The sequence below is a fragment of the Muntiacus reevesi genome, chromosome 3, assembly GCF_963930625.1.
Source record: "Muntiacus reevesi chromosome 3, mMunRee1.1, whole genome shotgun sequence".
Lineage (NCBI taxonomy): Eukaryota > Metazoa > Chordata > Mammalia > Artiodactyla > Cervidae > Muntiacus > Muntiacus reevesi.
In genome coordinates this window covers 213,726,476-213,750,179 of record NC_089251.1, presented here as the reverse complement: position 1 = coordinate 213,750,179, position 23,704 = coordinate 213,726,476, and the positions used below count along the sequence as shown (strand labels likewise).

Here is a 23,704-nt window from a genome sequence, read left to right as displayed (position 1 = left end):
CATTCTCCAGTGGCTTCCCACTACCCCTAGGATTAATTACAAAAGACAGGTAAATACCACTGCTGAGATTTTTACCAAAAAAAAATTTTTTTTTCCAGAAAGGTGAAAAGTCTTGTTTAAAGTAACCAAAGAAGAATCGGAAGACTGGAAGGTCTGAGAGGCAACAGGATAACAGACTCTACAACCATATGACCTGGCTCCACTGCTTACTTAGCTGTGTGATTTTGTGGAAGTAATCTGATTCTCAGGTTCCTTATTTGTGAAATGGAGATATAATAAAGGCTCTTCAAAGGGGGATTGTTGAGAGGTTTAAACAAGTTAATATATATAAATCATTTGAAAGAATGGCTGGCCCAGTGCTTTAGAAGTATTAGTGATTACGATTATCTTTAACATTTTACCAGTGCTTTTAGAAGATAATTTTATCTTCTTACTTGCTCATTGTCTGTCAGTGAAATTACAAAAAAAAAAAAAAAAAACCAAAAAACAGTCTATATTTTTATTCTCTGATGGAACTTTTCTCAGAAGACTTAAACCCTACAGAAACTGAGTTGAGTGACTCAGTTCTTTCTCAAGCATAGAGCAGAGCCAGCACCAATCTAGGTGCATAGAAGAGTAGTTAATTCATTACATACTTTGGATGCTTTAGAGCAATAGGGCCTGATATTTACTGGAACCCCTGCTGAAAAGGGCTGCTCCTGTGTATTTTCCAAAGTCTGGCATGATGTAGGTGCTCATTAAATATTTTTGGAAAGAACGGTTCTTTTCAAAACCAAAGTAATAGTGCTTAGCACAAAGTAGCTACTAATCGTCAATTTCATTCATCCCCTTCAAAGTTTCTACAAACTTTAAAAATTTAAAAGTATGATTCTATGGGACTCATTTTTCTTGAACTGGGGGAGTCTATATTATTTAAAGCCAAAAATGCAGAATACAGACAGAAGGAAAGCCAAGAAATAGAAACCAATGTTGGCAGGAACTATGTGAAAACAGTACGAGGTGGAAGATAGGTAGAATTATTTGGATATGCAGGGGAAAGAGCAAAGGTTATTCTAGGTCAGGGAATAGCATAAGCAGCAGAGGCAGTGTCACCCAAAGTTTAAAGAACATTCCACTGGTGATACAAAAAAAAAAAAAGATTTTAAGCTACACACAGGCAATATATTTGAAAGTTCCATATGCACATGTTTTTATGCGTAATTAGGACAGCAAATTGTGATTCCAAACTTTTACTACTTATAACAACATTAAGTTAACAGAACTTATTTGGACTTCTTAAAAAAGTGAGGTGTTTAAAAAAAAGTATCAAGAAAACAATGCACAGGAAGTGAGCAAATATGACAAAATTAGTTAGGATTTTAAAGAGTAAAACTTGGGGAACATTAAGACACAGTCATGTGAATAAAACCAGTCACTAAGAGAAAAGCAATGAGTCTTCTGAATGGAAGCTAAAGCTCTATCCTTAGTAGCAATTCAACATAAAGGACAAGCAGGTATGAAGTATCTTAACAGTTTTGAGTACTTAATTGTAGGGCTACAATTTTCCTCAGTGAAATCCTCATTTTCCCTATGATAAATACACTATACAATTCAATTTCAGTTACTCCCAAAACAAAGATAATTTTAAATTTCCAAATAGATACCTGAAAATGATACAACGTATAACTTGGTAACTTACCTGAAAATAAGGAGCTAAAACTGTACTTTTCACACTAGAAGGAACAGCTTTATACAGCAACAAAATATGAATCATAGCTACATCACAAAAGCTGTTAAAAAAAGCAAAAGACAGCTTTCCTTCTCTCCACTTCTCTCAAAATTAACCTACCAATAGCCAAATCAAGCTAAGAGATGATGATAAAGACACACTTATTGAACTCTTATCAGGCACTGCTGTATCTTACCTGAATTAAGTTATGCAATTATCACCACCATTTTATGAAGTACACTCCTATCCACATTCTACAGCTGTAAGAATATGAGGCACAGAGAGATTAAATAACTTGCTCAAGGCCAGATATGGTAGATGGAAAGGCAGGGATTTAGATCCTGACAGTTCAGAGTCTGAGCTCTTAACCACTGGGCACCATTTATCTCAAGAATAGTAGGATGATTATAGTAGAAGGATGAAATATTCCACCTTCCCCATTATGACAGGAGAGATGTAATGTTTCAAAATTTGAACTTTTTTATTAGTTAAATTTCCAGTCTAAGAAACAGGAGGTTCATCAGTTTTATGGAAACACTAGGAAGATGAGTATTATAATGAAATAATATAGGCCCAGGAGTCTCTCAAATACAGACAAAGCACCAGAAGCTTCAGAAGTCTGGCTGTAAATGACACTATTCAGAGAAAGATGCCAAAAGTTGGGATAAACAGAAGGTGAATCCTATTTCTACTCGATTTACTGCTTTGAAGGAGAAAATTCTGCCCATCCCCTTGCCTTTCTGTAATTCAGTTACACAAACGCACAGATTCAAGAGTGAGAGGAAAGGATGACAGAGGGAGCAGAAAGATGATAAAGTCAGGACGTCGTGGACCCTGAACCCCAGAGTCCGTCTGATGTACCTGGTGAGGGAGAATTATGGGAGGGCAATGTGTACCTGGGGGTAGGGAGGTTGAGGGCAGGGCCACCAGGGTGGAGGCACCCAGTGGTCCGGCTGCAGAGCTGAGAATTCATCGTGAAACGGGGTAATGGAGGTACTTTCGAGTGTATACTTTTGGGATAAGGAGGTCTGGACGTGAACGCGGGGGTGGGGGGCAGTTTCTCGCTCTAGGCAGGACTCAGGGTGGGAAAACAGACAAGGTATTCAAGGGCGGGCGCGGAGGTCTACGGTTCATAAAGGGGGGAGACTGGGCCAGGCAAAGGGGCAAGGCTTGCGGGGGAAGGTCGGGGGGATCCCCGCAGCAGGAAGCAGGGAGTCAGCGGGGGAGGGGATGATTCCAGGGGAAGCAGACACTCGCGAGGTTAGGGAGGTCCGGGGGCGGGGGTGGGGCCGGGGCGGGAGGCACACCTCAGGAGCGGGGGTCCCGGGCCGAGGAGGAGGAGGGCGCCGAGAAGCGGGAGGAGGCCGCTGGGTTCCACTGCAGGTGAGTCCCGGGGTCGAGGGGGGAGCAAGCGACCGCGGCTGCGGCCGGGACCGCGGCGGGGGAGGGGCACCTACCCAGACGTGAGGGGTAGTGGCGGGCAGTCCCAGCGGCGGCTCCTCTCCGGCTGAGGTGATGGCGGCGAGTCCCTGTGGCGACCGCCTCCGCCGAGCCGCATCCCTCCTCCCCAGTCCGCCCTTCTCTCCTGTCTCCCGCTCCTAAACTTCTTCCCCGGGATAAACAAACCCGCCGCCAGGGGCGGCCGCCTCCGCCGCTCCCGCCCCCACGCAGCCCCCCCGCTCCGGGCCCGTCCGGGCCCCGGCTTCCGAGTTGCGACTCCAGCCCCAGCCCCAGCCCGCCAGGGCGCGTGCGCGCGGCGGCGGCGGCTCGCGAGGCCTTCCCTCCCTCCCTCCCTCCCTCCCTCCCTCCTGCGCCGGGCACTTCCGGCCCGGGCCGGATCCGCCGCCGGGGTTTGAATGTAGCCGGCGCCGTTTGCGCCGGGCACTGGCTCCCAGCCTGGCGGGCTCCACATCCCCGGCCGAGCCTCGCCTGGTAGGGACGCCCCCGCTTCAGTGCAGCATAAAACTTTCCTAAAAAACTCCCTGATCCCCGCCCCTAACAGCTTATCTAATTGACCTAGGGTCAGTGTCAAAGGCGGCTGCTGTTTTCTGCGCACGGTTTTCTTAGGGCTGTACCAGGCTGGAAAGCCAAGATACAATTTGTACCGATCGCTTCCTGTGAGCTCAGAACTATATGACTCCCTAAAACAAAAACAGCAGTATAGAGACTTCCCTGGCGGTCCAATAGTTAGGACTCTGCGCTTCCACTGCAGGGGGCGCGGGTTCCATCCCTGGTGGAGAACTAAGTTCCCGCAAGCCACTCAGCGCGGCCAAAAGGGAAAATCAGCAACAACAAAACAGAGGAGTATACAGTCTCTCAATATGGATAAAGACAACGGTCTGGTAGGCAAATAAAGTGCCACGGTGGAAGCGTTTTCCGTTGGAGGAGATGAGCCGGAACTATCAGGCTTAGGAAGGGAGGGGTCCGCCCAGGGGCGGCTGAAGGATGCTTGAGAAGCGTAGCAGAGCAGGAGGCATCCAGAGACTGGACGTTGGTAAACAGAGCTTATAGCTAAGCAAATGTCTTAAGAGATGAGGTGACTGCCTTATGGAGTTAAGAGAATGTAACCTTATTTATGTATTTAACACAAAAAACGTGCGTGGAATACAAACAGCTCCAGCCAGATTTTCAGAAAGGAGATAAGATCAGCATAATCAGGTCTCAAAGTTGCCTCAGGCAAAGAGTTAAAAAACAAGTGAAAATGAGCATTGATATATTGGGGACTGTAGGGAGAGGAAATATTAGTGCAGAATTTCATGTTCTTCAAACATGAACAAAACCAGATACTATTATTTGCTGTACTCATTGTGGGTGTGTGTTAACTTTACGGTATGTGACAGAAACAGTACAAATTACATGTAATTTTTGCCCAGGCCTTTTAGCTGTGTCAACCTCTTATCACTCATGCACTTTCTTTTATCGACCATTATTATGCACTAATAAATGTAATATGTTCAAGGAATTGAACTGCAATAAATCCTTCAGTAGATTTCCAATTGTGAGTTAAGAAATGAGTGGTACTTGGTGGCTCTCGATACTTGACTGAATTCCAGTTGGGGAGTGGTTCAACATACTTGCCCATACAGGATGTCAAATTGCTCCTCCGGGTATTATTATAGTCTTTCCCCTAGGCTTGCTTTCTTTGCAGTATTAGGATATATCATTGTTTTTCTGGCAGTATTTGGTGAATTTATCCACTGATAAAATAACAGTAAATAGTAAAAGATGACACCACCCTTATGGCAGAAAGTGAAGAAGAACTCAAGAGCCTGTTGATGAAAGTGAAAGAGGAGAGTGAAAAAGTTGGCTTAAAGCTCAACATTCAGAAAACTAACATCATGGCATCCGGTCCCATCACTTCATGGCAAATAGATGGGGAAGCAGTGGAAACAGTGACAGACTTTATTCTTTTTTGGGCTCCAAAACCACTGCAGATGGTGACTGCATCCATGAAATTAAGACACTCCTTGGAAGGAAAGTTATGACGAACCTAGACAGCATATTACAAAGGAGAGACATTACTTTGCCAACAAAGGTTGGTCTAGTCAAGGCTACGGTTTTTCCAGTAGTCACCTATGGATGTCAGAGTTGACCATAAAGAAAGCTGAGTGCTGAAGAATTGATACTTTTGAACTGTGGTGTTGGAGAAGACACTTGAGAGTCCCTTGGACTGCAAAGAGATCCAACCAGTCCATCCTAAAGCAGGTCAGTCCTGAGTGTTCATTGGAAGGACTGATGTTGAAGCTGAAACTTCAATACTTTGGCCACCTGATGCTAAGAACTGACTCATTTGAAAAGATCCTGTTGTTGGAAAAGATTAAAGGCAGGAGGACAAGGGGATGACAGAGGATGAGATGGTTGGATGGCATCACCGACTCAATGGACATGAGTTTCAGTAAACTCCGGGAGTTGGTGATGGACAAGGAGGCCTGATGTGCTGCAGTCAATGGGGTCACAAAGAGTTGGACATGACTGAGTGACTGAGCTGAACTGAACTGAATATGGCTTGCAATTAACACTAATAAAAATGTGATTGGGAATTCCCTGATAATCCAGGGGTTAGGACACCTTGCTCTCACTGTGGAGGGCCCAGGTTCCGTCCTTGAGGGAGGGAACGATGATCCCACAAGTCTTGGGGCATGCCCACCCCACAAAAAAGAAAAGTTTGGCAAAGTAAAAGATGACTATGATTTTCATAGATTAAAGATTTATTACCAGTCCCCTAAAGAACTTCCTTTCTTGATTTGTTGGATACCTATTGGAAAACTAGATTATTAAAAGAGGTTTTAGTTTAATGCTGCCATAAGTAACTTTTAAAAATATAGAAATAAGTAACAGCTATATCACTGATGTAGAGCATAGTGAGCTTCCAGTCATGTGTCAAGTTTACACTGCTTAAGGCATTAGCTGTTATGACCATCCAACTCCTTAGATGCCAAGAAACTTTATGATAACTGATTTTGCTGCTCATTGTCAGTTTTCTATAGGAAACCAGTCTGATTCTCAGTGGATGTGGCTGATTCGGAAACTCTTATCGCAGATAATAGGTTAGCAGTCAGCACAGATCAGAAGAGCCATTCCTTCTCTGAGCTTAATGCACACCGAGGAGGACCAGATTTTGAATCTTCTTGATTCCGCCCTATGAGACTCTGTCTGAAAAGCTATCCGTGCACTCCAATTTGATGTTTTAGTGACTGTGGCATCTTATACCTCCTTTCTAAATTAAACACCACAGTTATTTCCATTTCATGGCATAACCGACTTAGCAGTGTCTTCCATACTACCGCCCTGTTTTGTACTGTCATTTTCCAATTCTAACTGTCAAAACCTATAGAATTCATAAATCCAGTATTATCTTCTGTTTAGAGATAAAACAGAAGTAACCATGTGCTTATTAGCAAACAGTATCCTTCATGAATCCTAAGTGACATGCTCTCTGAGCTCCCCTGGACATTTTGCCTCATACCCTTACCCTACTAATGTGGTTCACCAGATGCTTCTCTTCTAATGAGCTGGCTTCTGCTAACCATATACCCTCCTATCTTAAATTTTTTTCGAGGGAACCACTCTGGTCTTACTTTTCACAAGCTAACACTTATGATCAGACTCTTAACATTTAGTTTTTGGAATTTAGGTGGAAAGAAAAGAAAAACTCTTTTAGTAATTATCTTTCACTGTTGTTGATAACTAGGCCTTTTATCTGGAGGAAAACACTAAAGCCTTTGTTGAATAGCCTGTCAATTACATGTAATCTCGTTTTTTCCCCCCTTTGTCTCCATTTCTTTCTTATCTCTGGCTTTTCATCTTGCATATAAGTTCCTAGGTTTGTAGTACTTTTACATTATATAATATTCACTTTTTAAGGATCCAAAAACCTAAGAACTCTAGCATTATACCTACAACTCTTGTGTAGTGATGCCCCCCACCCCAAAAGGGCAAGTTTGATGTACTTATCACTTAAAAATCACTCCAAGAAAACTGAGAATAGGCCCCAGAACTCTGAGAACAGGATCTTTTATGTCTTTTAAGTCCTTCCTTGGCATTTTTTATTTTCATGTCCTCAGCTATGATATGTCAAATATTTTGAGATATCCCCTTGTTTCAGACACATTCATGTATTTAATGCTTTGGTTCTTTGCATACATTCATGTATTTAATGCTTTGGTTCTTTGCATACGCTATCTACTGTAGAAGAAAGGATTTTTGTTGTTTTATCACCATGTGGAGAGTAAAAGTTGAGTTGCAGCAGTTTACTAGTTGGCATACTGTTACATATTCTAGAAATTTAACTGAATATTAAATTTAACCAAGTTTGAAACATTTTGAGACTCTTAAACCACCAATAATACCTAGATTCTGGATCCATAATGCTCAGTGAGTGAGACAGCAATACCTCTACCTACACAATACATTGTCTTGGAAAAATCTTGGTTACCCTACTTGGAAGTCCTCCATTCACAATGTAATATGAGAAAACAACAAAAATGTTCTCTTCTACAAGATTACCCAAGACCCCTAGAGCATCGCTCTAGGCACACCCTGAGAACTCTCATCCAAGGTCACTTACGGTTGCTGGAAATATTTTTACTGTGCCAGGATCTAGGCGGTCGCTGCTGCCATGATCTAGTAGTCTCTGATGATCTCTCCCTTCTTCCGCGTGGCCAGCTAAACTCTCTCTCCTCTGCTGGTGCCCCGACCTTGCCCCTTCTCAGCTTCCCAGGTAACCTGAGAAGTTGCGGTTGATTCTGGTCCTTGGAGATAGTCCCAGGGGAAGCCTGGAACGCTCCACTGTGCTCTCCAGCCAGGGTCACCAGCCTCTGCAGCAGCCCCCAATGGCCCTAGAGGTGCAGCCGCTCCATCTCCTCCTCTTTTATCTCTGCTCAGTCATCACAATGTCTCCAGGTCAGGGTCTTTGGTCCCCTCCCAGAGAGACACACCCTAAGGCCCATCAGGGCAATTTCTGGTTAGAGGAGTTTATTTAAACATCTGCCTCTGCCACGCCCACTGGGTGGGTCTCAGACTCGAACCTTCTCCCTCAAAATTGGGGCATATCACTCCACTTTCTTCTGACCCTAATTCAAGAAATGGCAGCCCCATGGCTGTTTTCTCTGGACATAGTAAGGCGCCCTGCCTCCAGCGGGATCTCAAATGGGCTTCTGTTTCACTCAGACCAAGCACTCCTTCTACAAGGGGACGCATGTAGAGCTGGGCCCTTCTCCCAGACCAGCAATCTAGAAGTCCTACCACAGGGCCCATTGGGTGAGCTGCAGCGGTGTTCCTGGGGCTGCCCAGCGGCCAATCAGACGCTAGTGAACCCAGGAATCTTGGAATCTCTGGGCCTCAGTGTTCCTTGACTTGCTTCCTCCTGCCCTACATCCTCAGATGGATTGAGTTCTCCCCATCTGAATTACCTTCTGCTGCCTCCTTGCTTTAGAAACTACGCCCTGCTGTCTAGTTGTTGCCAAATCTGCATTCATACCCTTTCACCACACTGAGTGGCCGCCTGCCTCCAGATGGTTCTCTCTGCTGTTCAGAGCCTTTTGCCGCCAGCGCGCTTGCCAGATTGGAAATCCTGGGTATGGCCATTTCCAAAATCAGAAACCAGAGTGCCATCCATATCTGGGGACACTGCGCCTCCACATCCCAGCACCCAGTCAAGCCCAGCCTTTGTGAAGGCACCTACCAGACACCCTCCCTGCAAGCCTCCCTTGCCTTCCCTGAATTTCTAGCCTGGGTGATTTGGTGTTTTTGCCTTCCCCTCCCTGCCTGTCCATCCCTGCTGAAGTTTTAGCACCCTTGACCTTCTTTGTCTGAACTATGCCAGACTGGAGAAGGGCCAACTTTAGGGCTATATAAATCCTGGATATAGAGGCCTCTTCCCAAACATGAAAAGATGTAGCCACATCTTACATGAAAAATACAATGTTTTGTTATGCAAAATGAAAGAGATTCATCTAATTTTCCTTTTGAAATATTTAATAATTTCATTTTGCAATTCTCTATTTTAGAGCCAAGACACTTTCTTTTCCAGCTCTCAAAACAATTTGGTAAAACCTGGAAAAAGTTATGGGTCCTGGGCACTGTGCCTGTTCAGTGAGCACTGTTCAGTGAGAACCTGAACCCTTAAAAGGATTAAAAAATGGCACTGGGTGGGGGGAGGCAAGCCCTTCCACACTTGACTGCATCTCAGGGCTTCTTCCCCCAATCTCATCATCACTGAAATCTTTCTCTTCCCCAGTTTTTATTAACTGGGTTTTTCTGTTTGATCCCTGCCTTGGTCACTCATTTTTCACCCATGCTGCTCACGCGTGGTGTTGTTGTTTAGTCATGTCTGACTCTTTGCGACCCTATGGACTGTAGCCCACCAGGCTCCTCTGTCCATGGGATTTCCCAGCAAGAATACTGGAGTGGGCTGCTGTTTGCTTCTCCAGGGGATCTTCCCAACCCAGGGACTCAACCTGCCTCTCCTGCATTGGCAGGCGGATTCTTTCCTGCTGAGCCACCAGGGAAGCCCTGTTCGCAATGTTAGCTGGCTGGTCTGGGCGCAGCATCAGCATTCTGTAGATCCCCTTTCACAGCGCTCCTTCCGCCACTGAAGGCCTTGGGGCCTTGAAGCCCCCTCACCCCCTGAGACTGCAGCTTTCAACTACGGCATATGTTTGCTTGACCCTGTGGGTGTGACAGTGAGGATGTCGGTGGATTGGACTTTGGTAAGTCTGCTCTATCCACCTCTCTGCCGTCCCCCCGCCACCCCCTCCCCGCTCTATGAGACAGGTCTACAGTTTGGATGCTTCAGTCTTACCCTGTCTGCTAGGGCTGACTAGCAAAGCCCACTTGTGTCCAAAGCAGAATAACTACCAGAAATCACTTTGTATTTTTCTACTTAAGTACCTGCTCACATTTCTGTGTGTTGTGTTTTGAGCACCTCTTTCCCAGGGTGAAGTGAAGTCGCTCAGTCGTGTCCGACTCTTTGCGACCCCATGGACTGCAGCCTACCATACTTCTCTGTCCATGGGATTTTCCAGGCAAGCGTACTGAACTGGACTGCCATTTCCTTCTCCAGAGGATCTTCCCGACCCAGGGATCAACCCTGGGTCTCCTGCATTGTAGGCAGACGCTTTACCGTCTGAGCCACCAGGGAAATCCTTCCCTGCAGGAGTCGCTAATTATGCCTCTGTGACACATGGCCTTACTGCTACACTTCTCTGCAGGTTTTCCTGATTATTCATTATTGCCGATTGAGCTTATATACAAGAAACCAAAATGTCCCCAGCAATTACCCCAGATTATATCTCTTCTAAGTATTAACTGTTACTTAGCTGAAATAGCCTTTAGAAGTTTGGCTTTTGCTTTCCAGGATTTCTGGATTTTATTGTAGTAACTCTATCATTTCAATATATTTATTAAAATTGAATTATGAATATTCAGTGCATAGAGTGGACCAGTATTGCTTCTTCAGTCTGCTTTTCTTAATATTTTTTCCCCAGAAAGAAAATTAGGCTAGCCTTTTAAAAATCGTGTTCTGCTGCCACCTACAATTTTGAGAGGAAAGGTGATTCATGTTTTTATTTTCATGTTGTCAAGAGCTCAGCAAGAATTTGCTTCTATTTTGAATGTGGAGCCTACTGTGTGCAAAACAGGTGTGAAAAAGCCCAGCTTCCTTTCTGAACACCTATTAAAGCTGTTTTCTTTCTTTTCTTTTTTATTTTTCTCAGTTGTAATCACTTAACCATAAAAAGTCTGGATATTTATACAAAATGTTATTGCGCTTCATTTGTCGAGTTGACTTTCTGAGTTTGATTTTTATTTTACTGATTTATTTGTTTGATCCAGGATAGGCTTAAGATATATTTTCCTTGACTTGAAGGAAAACATGATTTAGGTCCTGGAGTATTCAGCTGATGCCGTGCACTCATTCGTGGCGTCCCCTCTTGGCATATGCTATGATTCTGAACCTGTTGGCCTTCCCATCCACCCGGTGCCCTTTCCCCTCTCTGCTCCACATCTTAAACAGCTCTTGCAGACCATTTCCCAGGCTCCTGTGTCAACTGGCTTCCTGCTGGAAATTCAATAGGAGACACTGTCAGGATGCTGGAAGGAAGGAGGGGTGGAGAAGCTGGTGTATTATTCCCCTCTTTTTCTGCCCTAGGCACCCTCCGCTGCCGCAACTGTGATACCTCCTAGGCTCCACCTCTGCTGGACAAGCCTACCACCGAATCAGCCCTGGCAACACTGCCTCCTCCCTCTGGCCTGTTTAAAAGCGTAATGGCGTCTTGTGCTTGCTAATCCCTGAATTCTTCTCAGTTTTTCCATCATTTGTGCCGTGGATATACCAAATCCTTTGTTGAAAGTAATGAGTGTGGTTTATTTTTTTCTGGTTAGACTCAGCACATTTCTCCATTTTATGTTTTTATAAGGGTCTTATCTTGTTTATAGGGAAAAGAATGATGTTCACAGAGAAGGAGTTATTTTATTTTACCTTATTTTTTGCTGTACCTTGCGCCTTTCAGGATTTTTGTTCTCCCACTAGAGATTGAACCCGTGCCCCCTGCAGTGGAAGTGTGCAGTCTTAACCACTAGACCACCAGGGAAGACTTGAGAGGTTGTTGTTAAGTGGCCAAGTCATGTTCGACTCCAGGCTTCCCTGTCGCTCACCCTCTCTTGGAGTTGGCCCAAGTTCATGTCCATTGAATTGGTGATGCCATCCAACCATCTCATCCTCTTGTTGCCTCTTCTCCTTCTGCCTTCACTCTTCCCCAGCATCAGGCTCTAACTTAGGGATCTGTTTGTGTTCCTCCACTTGGCTTGGCTAATGTCATTGTTCTTTTAGCTCCTTACCTCCCACACTTGCTTTCCAGTACGTATGGTATTGGGCTGGTAATACCCAGCCCAAGCCCAGTCCTTCTCCCATTCTCCATCCTTAAAGCACATGACATCTGTCTTCTGGAGTCATATCCATATAGATGCACAACAGGCTGCTTTAAAATATTTTAAATCCCTTTTTATATAGTGTTCTGAACAAGAGTGTACAACTGTAGGATAGCAGAAAGGTCACTGGATTATCCACCCAGAAGCTGAACTTGTGTGACTTTAGCCTCTTTCTGCGCAACAGCATTCTGGGTAGTAAAACAGGGGAAAAAGATGACTTCTTCATCAGAGTTGTGAAGAGCAAATGAGATTATGGAAGGATTTTATGAATGATAAAATGTCAGAAGTTACTTAAAAGTGGTGAGTAAGACTATTTTTCCCTCAAAACAAATGTAATTTTGAAAGTTAGCACAAAGGTATTTCTCAGTTGGAATTTATACTGAGGTTTATTAGCATTACACGGCCTTCTTATAACACTGGATTTCTCAATCTTGGTTCTGTTGACGTTTGGGACTGGATAATTCTTTGTTGTGGGAGGCTGCTCTGTACATCGTATGACATTTGGTGGAATTCCTGCCTCTAGCTGCTGGATGCCAGTAACACCTTCCTCCTCAGTTTTGCCAACCATAACATTTCTAAGCATTGCCAAACTGCACTGGGAGAAAAGGTGGAGCTGAAAGCATAAAACCTTAGGTTGAGAACCACTGATCTAACCCAATCTACTTGGAAAAGTAGGTTTTTCTACTCTTTTAAATTTTTATTTTAGGAAAATTTTAATTTTGCTATTCTTTTTATAAGGTAACCTCTTAATTTAGGCTGTTAAAAAAAAGATTTTGACTTTCAAAGAGATTTTGGAAAAGGACTTTAAAAATGCAGTTCAGTCATGGAACATACCCTCTCTAACATTTTAGAGATCCATAAGCCCTGTCACTGATCACTGTCATAGCAGTCAGGTGTCTCTTACTAAGTATTTATGTTGGAGAAACTCATCTTCCTGCTGAATGCTGTGGTTGGACTGCCTAACTAAGTGGACTTACTTCATACAATTAGTACCTTTTGTTATTTTTATTAGGTATTAAAAAACCACACGAATACTGTATTGGCTATCATATGCTGATATCTTTTGATATCCTTTAAGGCAAAGGACCTCTATTATTAGTAGGAACCTATATTTCTGTTATAACTCAAATATTCTGGGTCTATATTTATATAGACTACCTTGAGTAGCAGCAAAGTTAGAATTTTATGACCATGACTGCTAGGTCATAATCAATAGAATTTTTCATATTATTGGTTCCTAATATGATATTCTTCTTCACCATTGGATTTCTAGGACATTGGAAACAAACTGTAGCTGTTTAAAATCCAGAAATTATTGGGAGTTCCCTGATAGTCCTTAGGACTTGGTATTGTCACAGCCATGGCCCAGGGTTCAACCCCTGGTTGGGGAATGAAGATTCTATAAGCTTCCCAAGCTACCAGGCACAGCCAAAAAAGAAAAATCCAGAAATTATTATTTTAAAAATACTGATGCCAGGTGTCTGAAACTATCTCTCCTAGCTTATGTTGTCAAGTTCCTAAAGCCAGTTTCCCGTCTCAACTCTGACAGTTAGCTTTCTTACTAGCTTAAGAAAATGTTGATCAAAGCAGGTTGTAAAACAGGAGAAACAGGTTGTAGCAATAGGGCTATTTTTGCTGGGAAGATAGAAGAGGTATATGATCCTTAACATATATTGCTAAGTTTTACGTTTCCAAGATTGGTAAAAAGGTTGCCGCACCAAGAGAATTAAGTTCATTTCTCATCTATGGTTTTTTTTTTTTTTTCGCATTCTGGTTAATCTTCTTTGGGAACCTATGGACCCTCTTCAAAAGACTTATCAACACGAATAATAATATCACTATAATTAATATTGTAATGGGGTGGAGTGGGCACACAGCTGTTATATATGATAACAGTGCCTGTTATTGCGAGACCCTTAGTGGGAGGTTAGGGGTCCTACTCTGCCAATAGTCAGCCTCCCAGTGCTGCTCCCAGCATACATTGCAGTGAAAGGACCTTCTCGCTAGGGTTCTCTGGGTCCTCTAGGCCCTAAGGCCTGGACCTGGCAAGTAAGCTAAGGGCCCGGGGTCAGGCTGAGGGCTGTGTCCCACAGAGCTCCTGATTCCCCCCCATGGCCTCCCACTGGCCAGGCCCAGGCTTCGAGGCAACAGCGAACCTCTCCTTCATCCTCACCTCTGCAGTCTAATGATGGCAGCAGTCTCCATGGGTCCCAGTCCACAGAGGCCTCAGCAACTGGAATATATCGACAGTGCTATTAAGGTGGCGCTAGTGGCAAAGCACCTGCCAGTGCAGGAGACGTGAAGAGACACTGGTTCGATCCCTGGGTAGGGAAGATCCCCTGGAGGAGGGCATGGCAACCCACTCCAGTATTCTTGCCTGGAGAAACCCATGGACAGAGAAGCCTGGCGGGCTACAGAGTCAAATATAACTGAAGTGACTTTGCACACACGCGCTCCATTAAGGTAACAGCTTCAGGTAGCTTCAATCTCTCTGTTCAAGTTTCAAAAATTCGTACACTGTAGATCCATTGTCTACCTCTGGGAGGTGGCCAGAGGTCAGGGTTAAGCTGCAAGGATGCCACACATCATTACTTCAGGTCCCCCTCTGTGGTTGGGGCTATTCTCAAACAGGGACAGTTGTGAGCTGGAAATTAACATGAATGACATTTGCTGCAACATGCTTTCCTATTGATCCTGTACACATAGTCCTCTCCAGTTTAAATGAAAAACCTGAGTCCTGGATGCCTGGTTCGCTCAGTGATGACACCTGGGCAGGATCTGGTACTGAAAGCGCCTCCAGCTGAGATCTGCCTCCTCGTAGCCAGGATTTGGACATCAATGGGTGAAGTTGAGCCTTGGGACCTTGCATTCTCTTGTCAGACCAAGTAATAATATTTTGCTTGGCGGAGGTTTATAGGAACATCATTCATTACCTGGCCATGACCTGACCTCAAGGGCAAAGGGTGAAGTGTGCAACAACTAACCACGCCCCTCCCTCACCTTTCCTATAAAAAGGGCTTTGCTAAGTGCTTTCGGGGAGTCTGGGGTTTTTAAGGCATGAGCTTTCCAGCTGGCTTCCCAGGTGGCATAGTGGTAAAGAATCCGCCTGCTAATGCAGGAGACACAAGGGATCCCTGGGTCTGGAAGATTCCTTGGAGAAAGAAATGGCAACCCACTCCACTATTCTTGCCTGGAAAATCCCATGGACAGAGGAACCTGGTGGGTTATAATCAATGGGATTGCAGAGAGTCGGCTAAGCAACAGCAAGGCATGAGCCACCAGTCTCCTTGCTATGGCCCTGCAATAAACCTTACTCTGATCCAAAGTCAGACGTTTTGGTATTGTTTGGCCTCACTGTACATTGGGCACACAGACTTGCATTTGCTAAAAATATTATATATTGCTCTTACAGATTTTTTTCATAAAGTATTCTAATAAGAACTATCTTATAATTGAGGTAGGTAGTAGGAGTTTATGATCTAGAAAGTGCCATTAAGCTGGGCCAGAAAGTTTGGGTCCTCTTATTTTCTATCATACTATTGAATTTGAATGACTTTGGACCACGTCTGCCTCTACATTCACTGTCATTGCCCCAGTTTATCACATATTACTTCTGGCTTACAGCTTCACATATTCTATCTAACCTGTGTACACATTTGGATCTGCAGACTCTGTCAGAACAAAACTTTGGCTAGCATACCATACTATAAATCAATATATTCCCCAGTGGAAGTCTCTTCTTTCTGGAGAAGGAATCATTTGAAGTATCATTGTTTGCCTCATCCATTTTTTGAGATCTGAGAAGCAAAACTATAAATATATATAGAAATGGCCTAGCCAGATTTCCCATTCTCATGATAAATATTGGAGGAAAAATGTTGATGATGGATTATTTCAGATTCTTCCTTGCTATCTCTGCTTAAGAAAACCTGTATGGCCAAGATGGAATTAAAGGGACTAGATTTACCCTCCCACCTGTAACAGCCAAAACAAAACACACACACACAAATGAAAACAAAACCAAAGCAGATGAAATACATGAAACAGTGGTTTTCAAGACACTGGCTGTCAGGCAATGAATGACAGTTATTCTTGAAAGAAAGAAACATGAGAGATGAGACCAACTGTTGCCCCAGTGTATTCACTTGAGAAAGTTTTCAGGCCATGGTATATGGAAGAATAACTAAGGTAAAGCCCAATTAGGACCCTGAATTTAAGAGATGGAGGTTGGAGTCTAGAGAGATCAAGACAGAGTTGATGAAATGAGTGACAAAGAGGGTAGAGCTACCAGGAGAACACTGGCAGTCTGCAAAGGGACCCTTATCAAATATTCAGCAGTCCTGATCTGCATATGCAAATGAGGAAACTACATGAGGCCCAGGAAAGAATCATCTGGAAGCATGAGAGGCTATGCCATTGTCAGTTCTTATGAGCTGGATGGAAAAACTCATAATTCGTAAGGCACTGGGTAGATTATTTAAGAAGGTACTACCTCATTAGTGGGAAATAATTAGCCTTATACTGAGAACTGCTCCCAACCTGTAAAGCGGTAAAGGCAAAAACTGAAGATCAAACTGTTATCCAAGTAACTTATCATCATTCCTGAGCAAAGCTCTAGAAAATCTATGAGAATTCAAAAGCATCCAGTACCCAACAAAATGAAGTCCAGAAAGTATGTGCATGTGTGCTAAGTTGCTTCAGTTGTGTCCGACTCTCTGTGACCCTATGGACCGTACCCTGCCAGGCTCCTCTCTCTGTGGGGTTCTCCAGGCAAGAATACTGGAATGGGTTTCCATGCCCTCCTTCAGGGAATCTTCCTGACCCAGGGATCGAACCTATGTCTCTTACCTCTCCTGCATTGGCAGGTGGGTTCTTTACACTAGTGCCACCTGGAAAGCCCCCACAAAGTATGCATGCAGCCAAAGACTACCAGGCGTGCAGAGAGATAGAAAAATACAACCATAATGAGGAGAATAATCAGTAACTCAAAAGTGACACAAATTGATACAAATGATATCATTAGCAGAGAACATTAATACAGTTAATGTAACCATACATATTCAAAAAGTTAGGCAGAGATTTAAAAGAAGATCTCAATCGTATTTCTAGAGATGAAAAGTACAATATGCAAGATGAAAAATACATTAGATGGGATTAACAGCAAATTACATATATCAGGAGATAAGATTAGTGACCCTTTCATGGATCACAGCCTTGTGATGGCGAAGGGGCTTGCATAACTCAATGAAGCTATGAGCCATACCATGCAGGGTAACCCAAGATGGACAGGTCATAGTGAAGAGTTTTGACACACCTTGGTCCACTGGAGGAGGGAATGGCAATCCAGTCCAGTATTCTATCCATGAGAACTCCATTTTCCCAGTAGTCATGTATGGACATAAGAGTTGAACTATAAAGAAGGCCAAGTACCAAGGAATTAATGCTTTCGAATTGTGGTGCTGAAGAAGATTCTTGAGAGCCCCTTGGACAGCAAGAAGATCAAACCACCAGTCAATCCTAAAGGAAATCAACCCTGAATATTCATTGGAAGGACTGATGCTGAAGCTGAGGCTCCAGTACTTTGGCCACATGATGAGAAGAGCTGACTCATTGGAAAAGACCCTGATGCTGGGAAAGATTGAAGGCAAAAGGAGAAGGGAGTGGCTGAGGATGAGAAGGTTAGATAGCATCACCTACTCAATGAACATGAATCTGAGCAAACTCCAGGAGATAGTGAAGGACAGGGAAGCCTGGTATGCTGCAGTCCGTAGGGTTGCAGAGTCAGACATGACTGAGTGGCTGAATAACAACAAGATTAATGAGTTTGATGGTATAGCAGTGGAAACAATCCAAAAAGAAACACACACACACACACACACACACACACAAAGAATCCAGAATAATTAAAGAGCATCAGTGAGTTGTGGGGCAACTTCAAGCAGGCTAATAAATGAGTAGTTAGAGTCCGCATAGGAGAAAAGAAGGTAGGGACAAAAACCATTTGGGAAAATATGTCCCCAAACTTTCCAAAGAGTAAAACCTGTAATCCCATGAATTCAAGAGCCTTAATGAAACTCCATCACAAGAAACATGAAGTAAATAAATTACACGTAGGTCTGTCATCACAAAATTGTCAAAAAAAATAGTGATAAAGAGGAAGAACCTCACAGTATCCAGAGATAAAAGATATGTTATATACAGAGCAATAAAGGTGAGAGTGAGAAGAGTTTTTGTTTTTTTTTTTAGCTCAGTTCAGTCACTCAGTCGTGTCCTACAATTGAAAACGCAGTGGAGGAACATCTTTAAAGTAATGAAAGGAAAAAACTTGTCTGTTTGGACTTATATGTCCTGCTAAAATATATTTCAACAAAAGTGGTAAAGTAAAGATATCTTCAGACATACAAAAGCTGAAAGAATTCATTAGTAGCAGACACTATAAGAAAAGTTATAAGACATTCCTCAGGCAGAAAGAAATTAAGATTGAAATTAAGGAAAGAATTGTATGCACAGCAGTATAAAATTGATACATGTGACATATACAAAAATTAACTCAAAATAGATCAAAAACAAAAATATAAGAGCTATAATTATAAAACTGTTGAAAGAAAACAAGATTATGAATCTTAATGACCTAATTAATTAATGCTTAATTAGGCAGCAATTTTTAGATATGATGACACAAAACAACCAAAAAAAATCTGAATACATTTCAGTTCAGTTGAGTCGCTCAGTCGTGTCCGACTCTTTGCGACCCCGTGAACCGCAGCATGCCAGACCTCCCTGTCCATCACAAGCTCCCGGAGTCCACCCAAACCCATGTCCATTGAGTCGGTGATGCCATCCAACCATCTCATCCTCTGTCATCCCCTTCTCCTCCTGCCCTCAATCTTTCCCAGCATCAGAGTCTTTTCAAATGAGTCACCTCTTCAGATCAGGTGGCCAAAGTACTGGAGTTTTAGCTTCAGCATCAGTCCTTCCAATGAACACCCAGGACTGATCTCCTTTAGGATGGACTGGTTGGATCTTCTTGCAGTCCAAGGGAGTCTCAAAGAGTCTTCTCCAACACCACAGTTTAAAAGCATCCATTCTTCGGCGCTCAGCTTTCTTTATAGTCCAAGTTTCACATCCATACATGACCAATGGAAAAAGCATAGTCTTGACTAGATGGACCTTTGTTGGCAAAGTAATGTCTCTGCTTTTTAATATGCTATCTAGGTTGGTCATAACTTTCCTTCTAAGGAGTAAGCGTCTTTTAATTTCATGACTGCAATCACCATCCACAGTGATTTTGGAGCCCAGAAAAAGAAAGTCAACCACTGTTTCCCCATCTATTTGCCATGAAGTGATGGGACCAGATGCCGTGATCTTAGTTTTCTGAATGTTGAACTTTAAGCCAACTTTTTCACTTTCCTCTTTCACTTTCATCAAGGGGCTCTTTAGTTCTTCACTTTCTGTCATAAGGGTGGTGTCATCTGCATATCTGAGGTTATTGATATTTCTCCCAGCAATCTTGATAACAGCTTGTGCTTCTTCCAGCCCAGCGTTTCTCATGATGTACTCTGCATATAAGTTAAATAAGCAGGGTGACAATATACAGCCTTGATGTACTCCTTTTCCTATTTGGAACCAGTCTGTTGTTCCATGTCCAGTTCTAACTGTTGCTTCCTGACCTGCATACAGGTTTCTCAAGAGGCAGGTCAGGTGGTCTCGTATGCCCGTCTCTTTCAGAATTTTCCAGTTTATTGTAATTCACACAGTCAAAGGCTTTGGCATAGTCAATAAGGCAGAATGACTTCGTTAAAATTAAAAACTCATGTATTAGAGGACACTATCAAGAAAGTGAAAAGACAACCAAAATAAAGGCAGAAAATATTTTCAAATTATATATCTGGTAAGGGACTTGAATACAGATTGTATAAGAAGTTTTACAACTCAAAAATAAGAGGAATTGGGACTTCCCTGGTGGTCCAGTGGTTAAGAATCCAACTTCCAATGTAGGGGACATGGATTTGCTCCCTGGTCAGGGAACTGAGATCCCACATGCCACAGAACAACTAAGCTTGTGAGCCAGGACTAATGAAGCCTGCTCACCTCAACGAAGACCCAGCACAGCCAAGAATAAATAAATAAAATCACTGATTTATTTCTAAAAATAATATGAATAATTCAGTTTAGGGAATTCCCTGGCAGTCCAGTAGTTAGGACTTGGTGCTTGTTTACTCCCTGGTTGGGGAACTACGATCCCACAAGTGGCATGGCCAAGAAAGAAAATTATGGTTAATTATATCCTGGTGACTCAGACTATAAAGAGTCTGCCCACAGTGTGGGAGACCTGGGTTCGAGCTCTGGCTTGGGAAAATCCCCTAGAGGAGGGCATGCAACCCACTCCAGTATTCTTGCCTGGAGAATCCCCATGGACAGAGGAGCCTGGTGGGCAACAGTCCATGGGGTCACAAAGAGTTGGACACTCCTGAGCGACTATGCACAGCACATATCATAATAAGAATGTTTCAAGAATGATTATAATCAGAAGAGAACCAACTTATCTTCCCACTCTCAAATCAGTTGTATAAACTGTCCTCCATTTAACTTCTCTCATCTCTCCTTCATTCATCCTACAACTCCACTGACACAGTCTTTCAAGCTCACCAGTGACCTGAGTGTCTAACTCATTGTTAGCTTTTGTCCCAATTGTATTCACTCTTAGCAATATTAAAAATAGTTTACCACTGCATCCTTTTCAACACAGCACTTTATTTTCTCTTGTTCCATGAAATCAAACCTAGTTTTCTTTTAGCAAATTTGTATAAACAGCTGCATATGCATAATTTTCATTTTGATGTCTAATAGGTCCCTAAAACCTAACATATACATGACAAAATTCTTATCTATTCATTGTAACTCCATCCCCTAAACACATATCAGACCCATTCAACTCTTCCCATATCTTACTTATGAAAGTTGGTAACACAATTATTTGTTCAGATGTTCAGGCCAAAAACTAAAGATTCATTTACCATTTTTGATTACTCTCTTTCCATAATCTTACCACATCAAACCCACTAGCAGGTCTTAATAGTTCCAACCCCCAAATGTATCTGCATTTGCCTCACTCTCCAGTTTTTTATTCAAGTTAATCAAAGAGGGAACATGTGGAGTAATGCTGGAGATTAGAGTCCCTTGGACTCCAAGAAGATCCAACCAGTCCATCCTAAAAGAGATCGGTCCTGGGTGTTCATTGGAAGGACTGATATTGAAGCTGAAACTCCAATACTTTGGCCACCTCATGTAAAGAGTTGACTCATTGAAAAAGACCCTAATGCTGGGAAGGATTGGAGGTAGGAGGAGAAGGGGACGACAGAGGATGAGGTGGCTGGATGGCATCACCGACTCGATGGACATTTGTTTGGGTAGACTCCGGGAGTTGGTGATGAACAGGGAGGCCTGGTGTGCTGCAATTCATGGGGTTGCAAAGACTTGGACGTGACTGAACTGAGAACTGAGATTCTATGTTGTTTTATGGACCTTTGTAAGGATTTTGCCTTTACTCCAGTGAGTTGCAGAGTTTTGATTGAAGTACTAACATCATCTAATTTAAGTCTTTAAAGATCGCTCTGATTTCTTTGTTGAAATTCAACTGGGGAAGGGGGCAGAAATAAACATAGGAAACTCACAAGGCTATTGCAGTTTTTAAAAATTGATAGTTTGGACTATCAGTGGTACACTGTTAAGCTGGTACTTCAGTGGGTGACTGGAGCTTAACCTCCTCAGTTAAAAATGGGGAAATCTGAGAAAGGAGAAAAACACATCCCTTCCAATTAGTCCCTCTCCAGGGAAAGAGAGAGAAGGTAAATATACACCAACATCTGGGAGGCATTGTCTGAGTCCTGCAGATATGAGGAATGGGGCAAAATGTTGACAACATCGGATAGCAGGATATGAAATAAAGGTTTATCTGTAGGATAAATTACAATAAGCAGAATTGTTAGGTCAAAGGACAAGTGTATTTATAATTTTGATAGACATCTACACTGGTAATGGAGGAGTAAGTGGTGGTTGAATCCTATTCTAATAAAGTAGATGTAGCTCATGAGAGAAAAATAAAGATCAAATAATGATACCAGGAGTATGATCTGAACAACTGGAAGGATGTATGTGCTGTTTCCCAAGTGAGTGAAGACCACTGAAGGAGCATGTTTCAATAAGAAGAGATAGGAAGATTGACTTGAACATTTCCATTTAAAACCATTTATCCAGGTATCCCGATAGAGATCAAGTAGAATTTTGGATATATGAGTCTGGAATTCAGAGGAGAGGGCTAGAGAAATAAATTCTGGAGTTATTCATGTGTATGTGGTATTAAAAGCCATGAAATGATGAGATCACTAGTATAGACAGCATAGAGAAAAAACCATAAACTGAACCCTGGGGCCCTCTCTTGGTTAGAAATCAGGCGAATAAGGCAGAACCCACGAGGATAGCTATGACACAGCAGCCAGTACAGTAGGACAAACGTCAGGTGAGTGTGTTAATGTTTCCTGATGGGCAGAATTGCAGTGTTTATGAATGCCAAAAGTAGTAACACAGTGGAAAGGGAAAAATTGGTGATGCAGGCAGAGAGATGAGATTTCCTGGAGTGATGTCCTTGAGTAGGCAAAAAAGTATGGGGTTAGGATACTAGAGAATATGTTGCTCTACATAGAGGCAGGGGCAGTTCATTTGTAGTAACAGGAGGGAAGGCTGTATGGGGCACAGATACAAAGAGGTAGGTAGATGTTGTAGTGAGAAGTTCTTTTTTGAAAGAGAAAGAGAAGAGAAAAGAGAAAGAGAAAGAGAAGAAAAAGAGAAGAGAGAAGGTCAGGGAACTGAGAGGCCATGGTAAATATTATGGTCACCAACAATCATTGTAGGAGTAGTATTGGATAGAATGACAATGAACCAGGGATAAAATCTTCAAGGAGTGAGGAGAAATCTTCAGTGGGTACCCTTATGATAAGGGATACATGTTGTTGTAGGAAGAAATGAGATTCAAAGCTGGAATTTGGGGGAAGAGTAAGGTAAATGATCTGGAAGCAGTAAATAAAATAGTAAGGAGGATGCCTAGCCCACCACTAGGTCCGATGGTGAGAGGTGCATGAGAGAGGATGTTGGTACTGCATGTGATGGCTCCGGGAAAGCTCTGTTCCCAGGAGGAGACAGAGACATGTGGAAGTGTAAACATTCATGGATTAAGTTTTTGATTAAGTAACTAGAGCATTACTGATGTTTAGTTTCTAGGGAAGAGGGATACTAGAAGTCCTTAAATGTAGGGGTTGGCCTATATAACATAGACTTGCCCTGCCCAAATGCTAGGAACACCCCCATTAGGAATCTAACAAGAGAAGAGGTTGAGGATACTCTTAGTTGGGTTCATCCAGAAAGCAGCATTGATTGTAAGTTGTTTGTTTAGAGGTGCTCGGAAGGCCAGTGAAGGAAGAGGAAAGTGATGCAGTGAGAATAAGACAACCAGTGGTATACTGTCGAGCTGGTACCTCAGCGGGTAAGTGGAGATTAACCTAATAGGAAGTT

General features: G+C 42.9%; 1 protein-coding gene and 1 long non-coding RNA gene across 9 annotated transcripts in view; one reads left to right on the top strand and one right to left on the bottom strand.

The window, feature by feature from the left end:
- The window catches only part of SPOPL (speckle type BTB/POZ protein like), a 51,890-nt gene extending 48,511 nt beyond the window's left edge, over window positions 1-3,379 (bottom strand). For all 5 annotated transcript variants that reach the window (XM_065931466.1, XM_065931465.1, XM_065931464.1 and 2 more), the window contains exon 1: window positions 3,166-3,379. The gene's annotated coding sequence lies outside the window, so the exon portion shown is untranslated. The remainder of the gene's footprint in view (window positions 1-3,165) is intronic.
- Window positions 3,000-23,704, top strand: part of LOC136165286 (uncharacterized) — a 195,954-nt gene continuing 175,249 nt past the window's right edge. For all 4 annotated transcript variants that reach the window (XR_010662486.1, XR_010662488.1, XR_010662487.1 and 1 more), the window contains exon 1: window positions 3,000-3,091. This is a non-coding gene — a long non-coding RNA (uncharacterized lncRNA). The remainder of the gene's footprint in view (window positions 3,092-23,704) is intronic.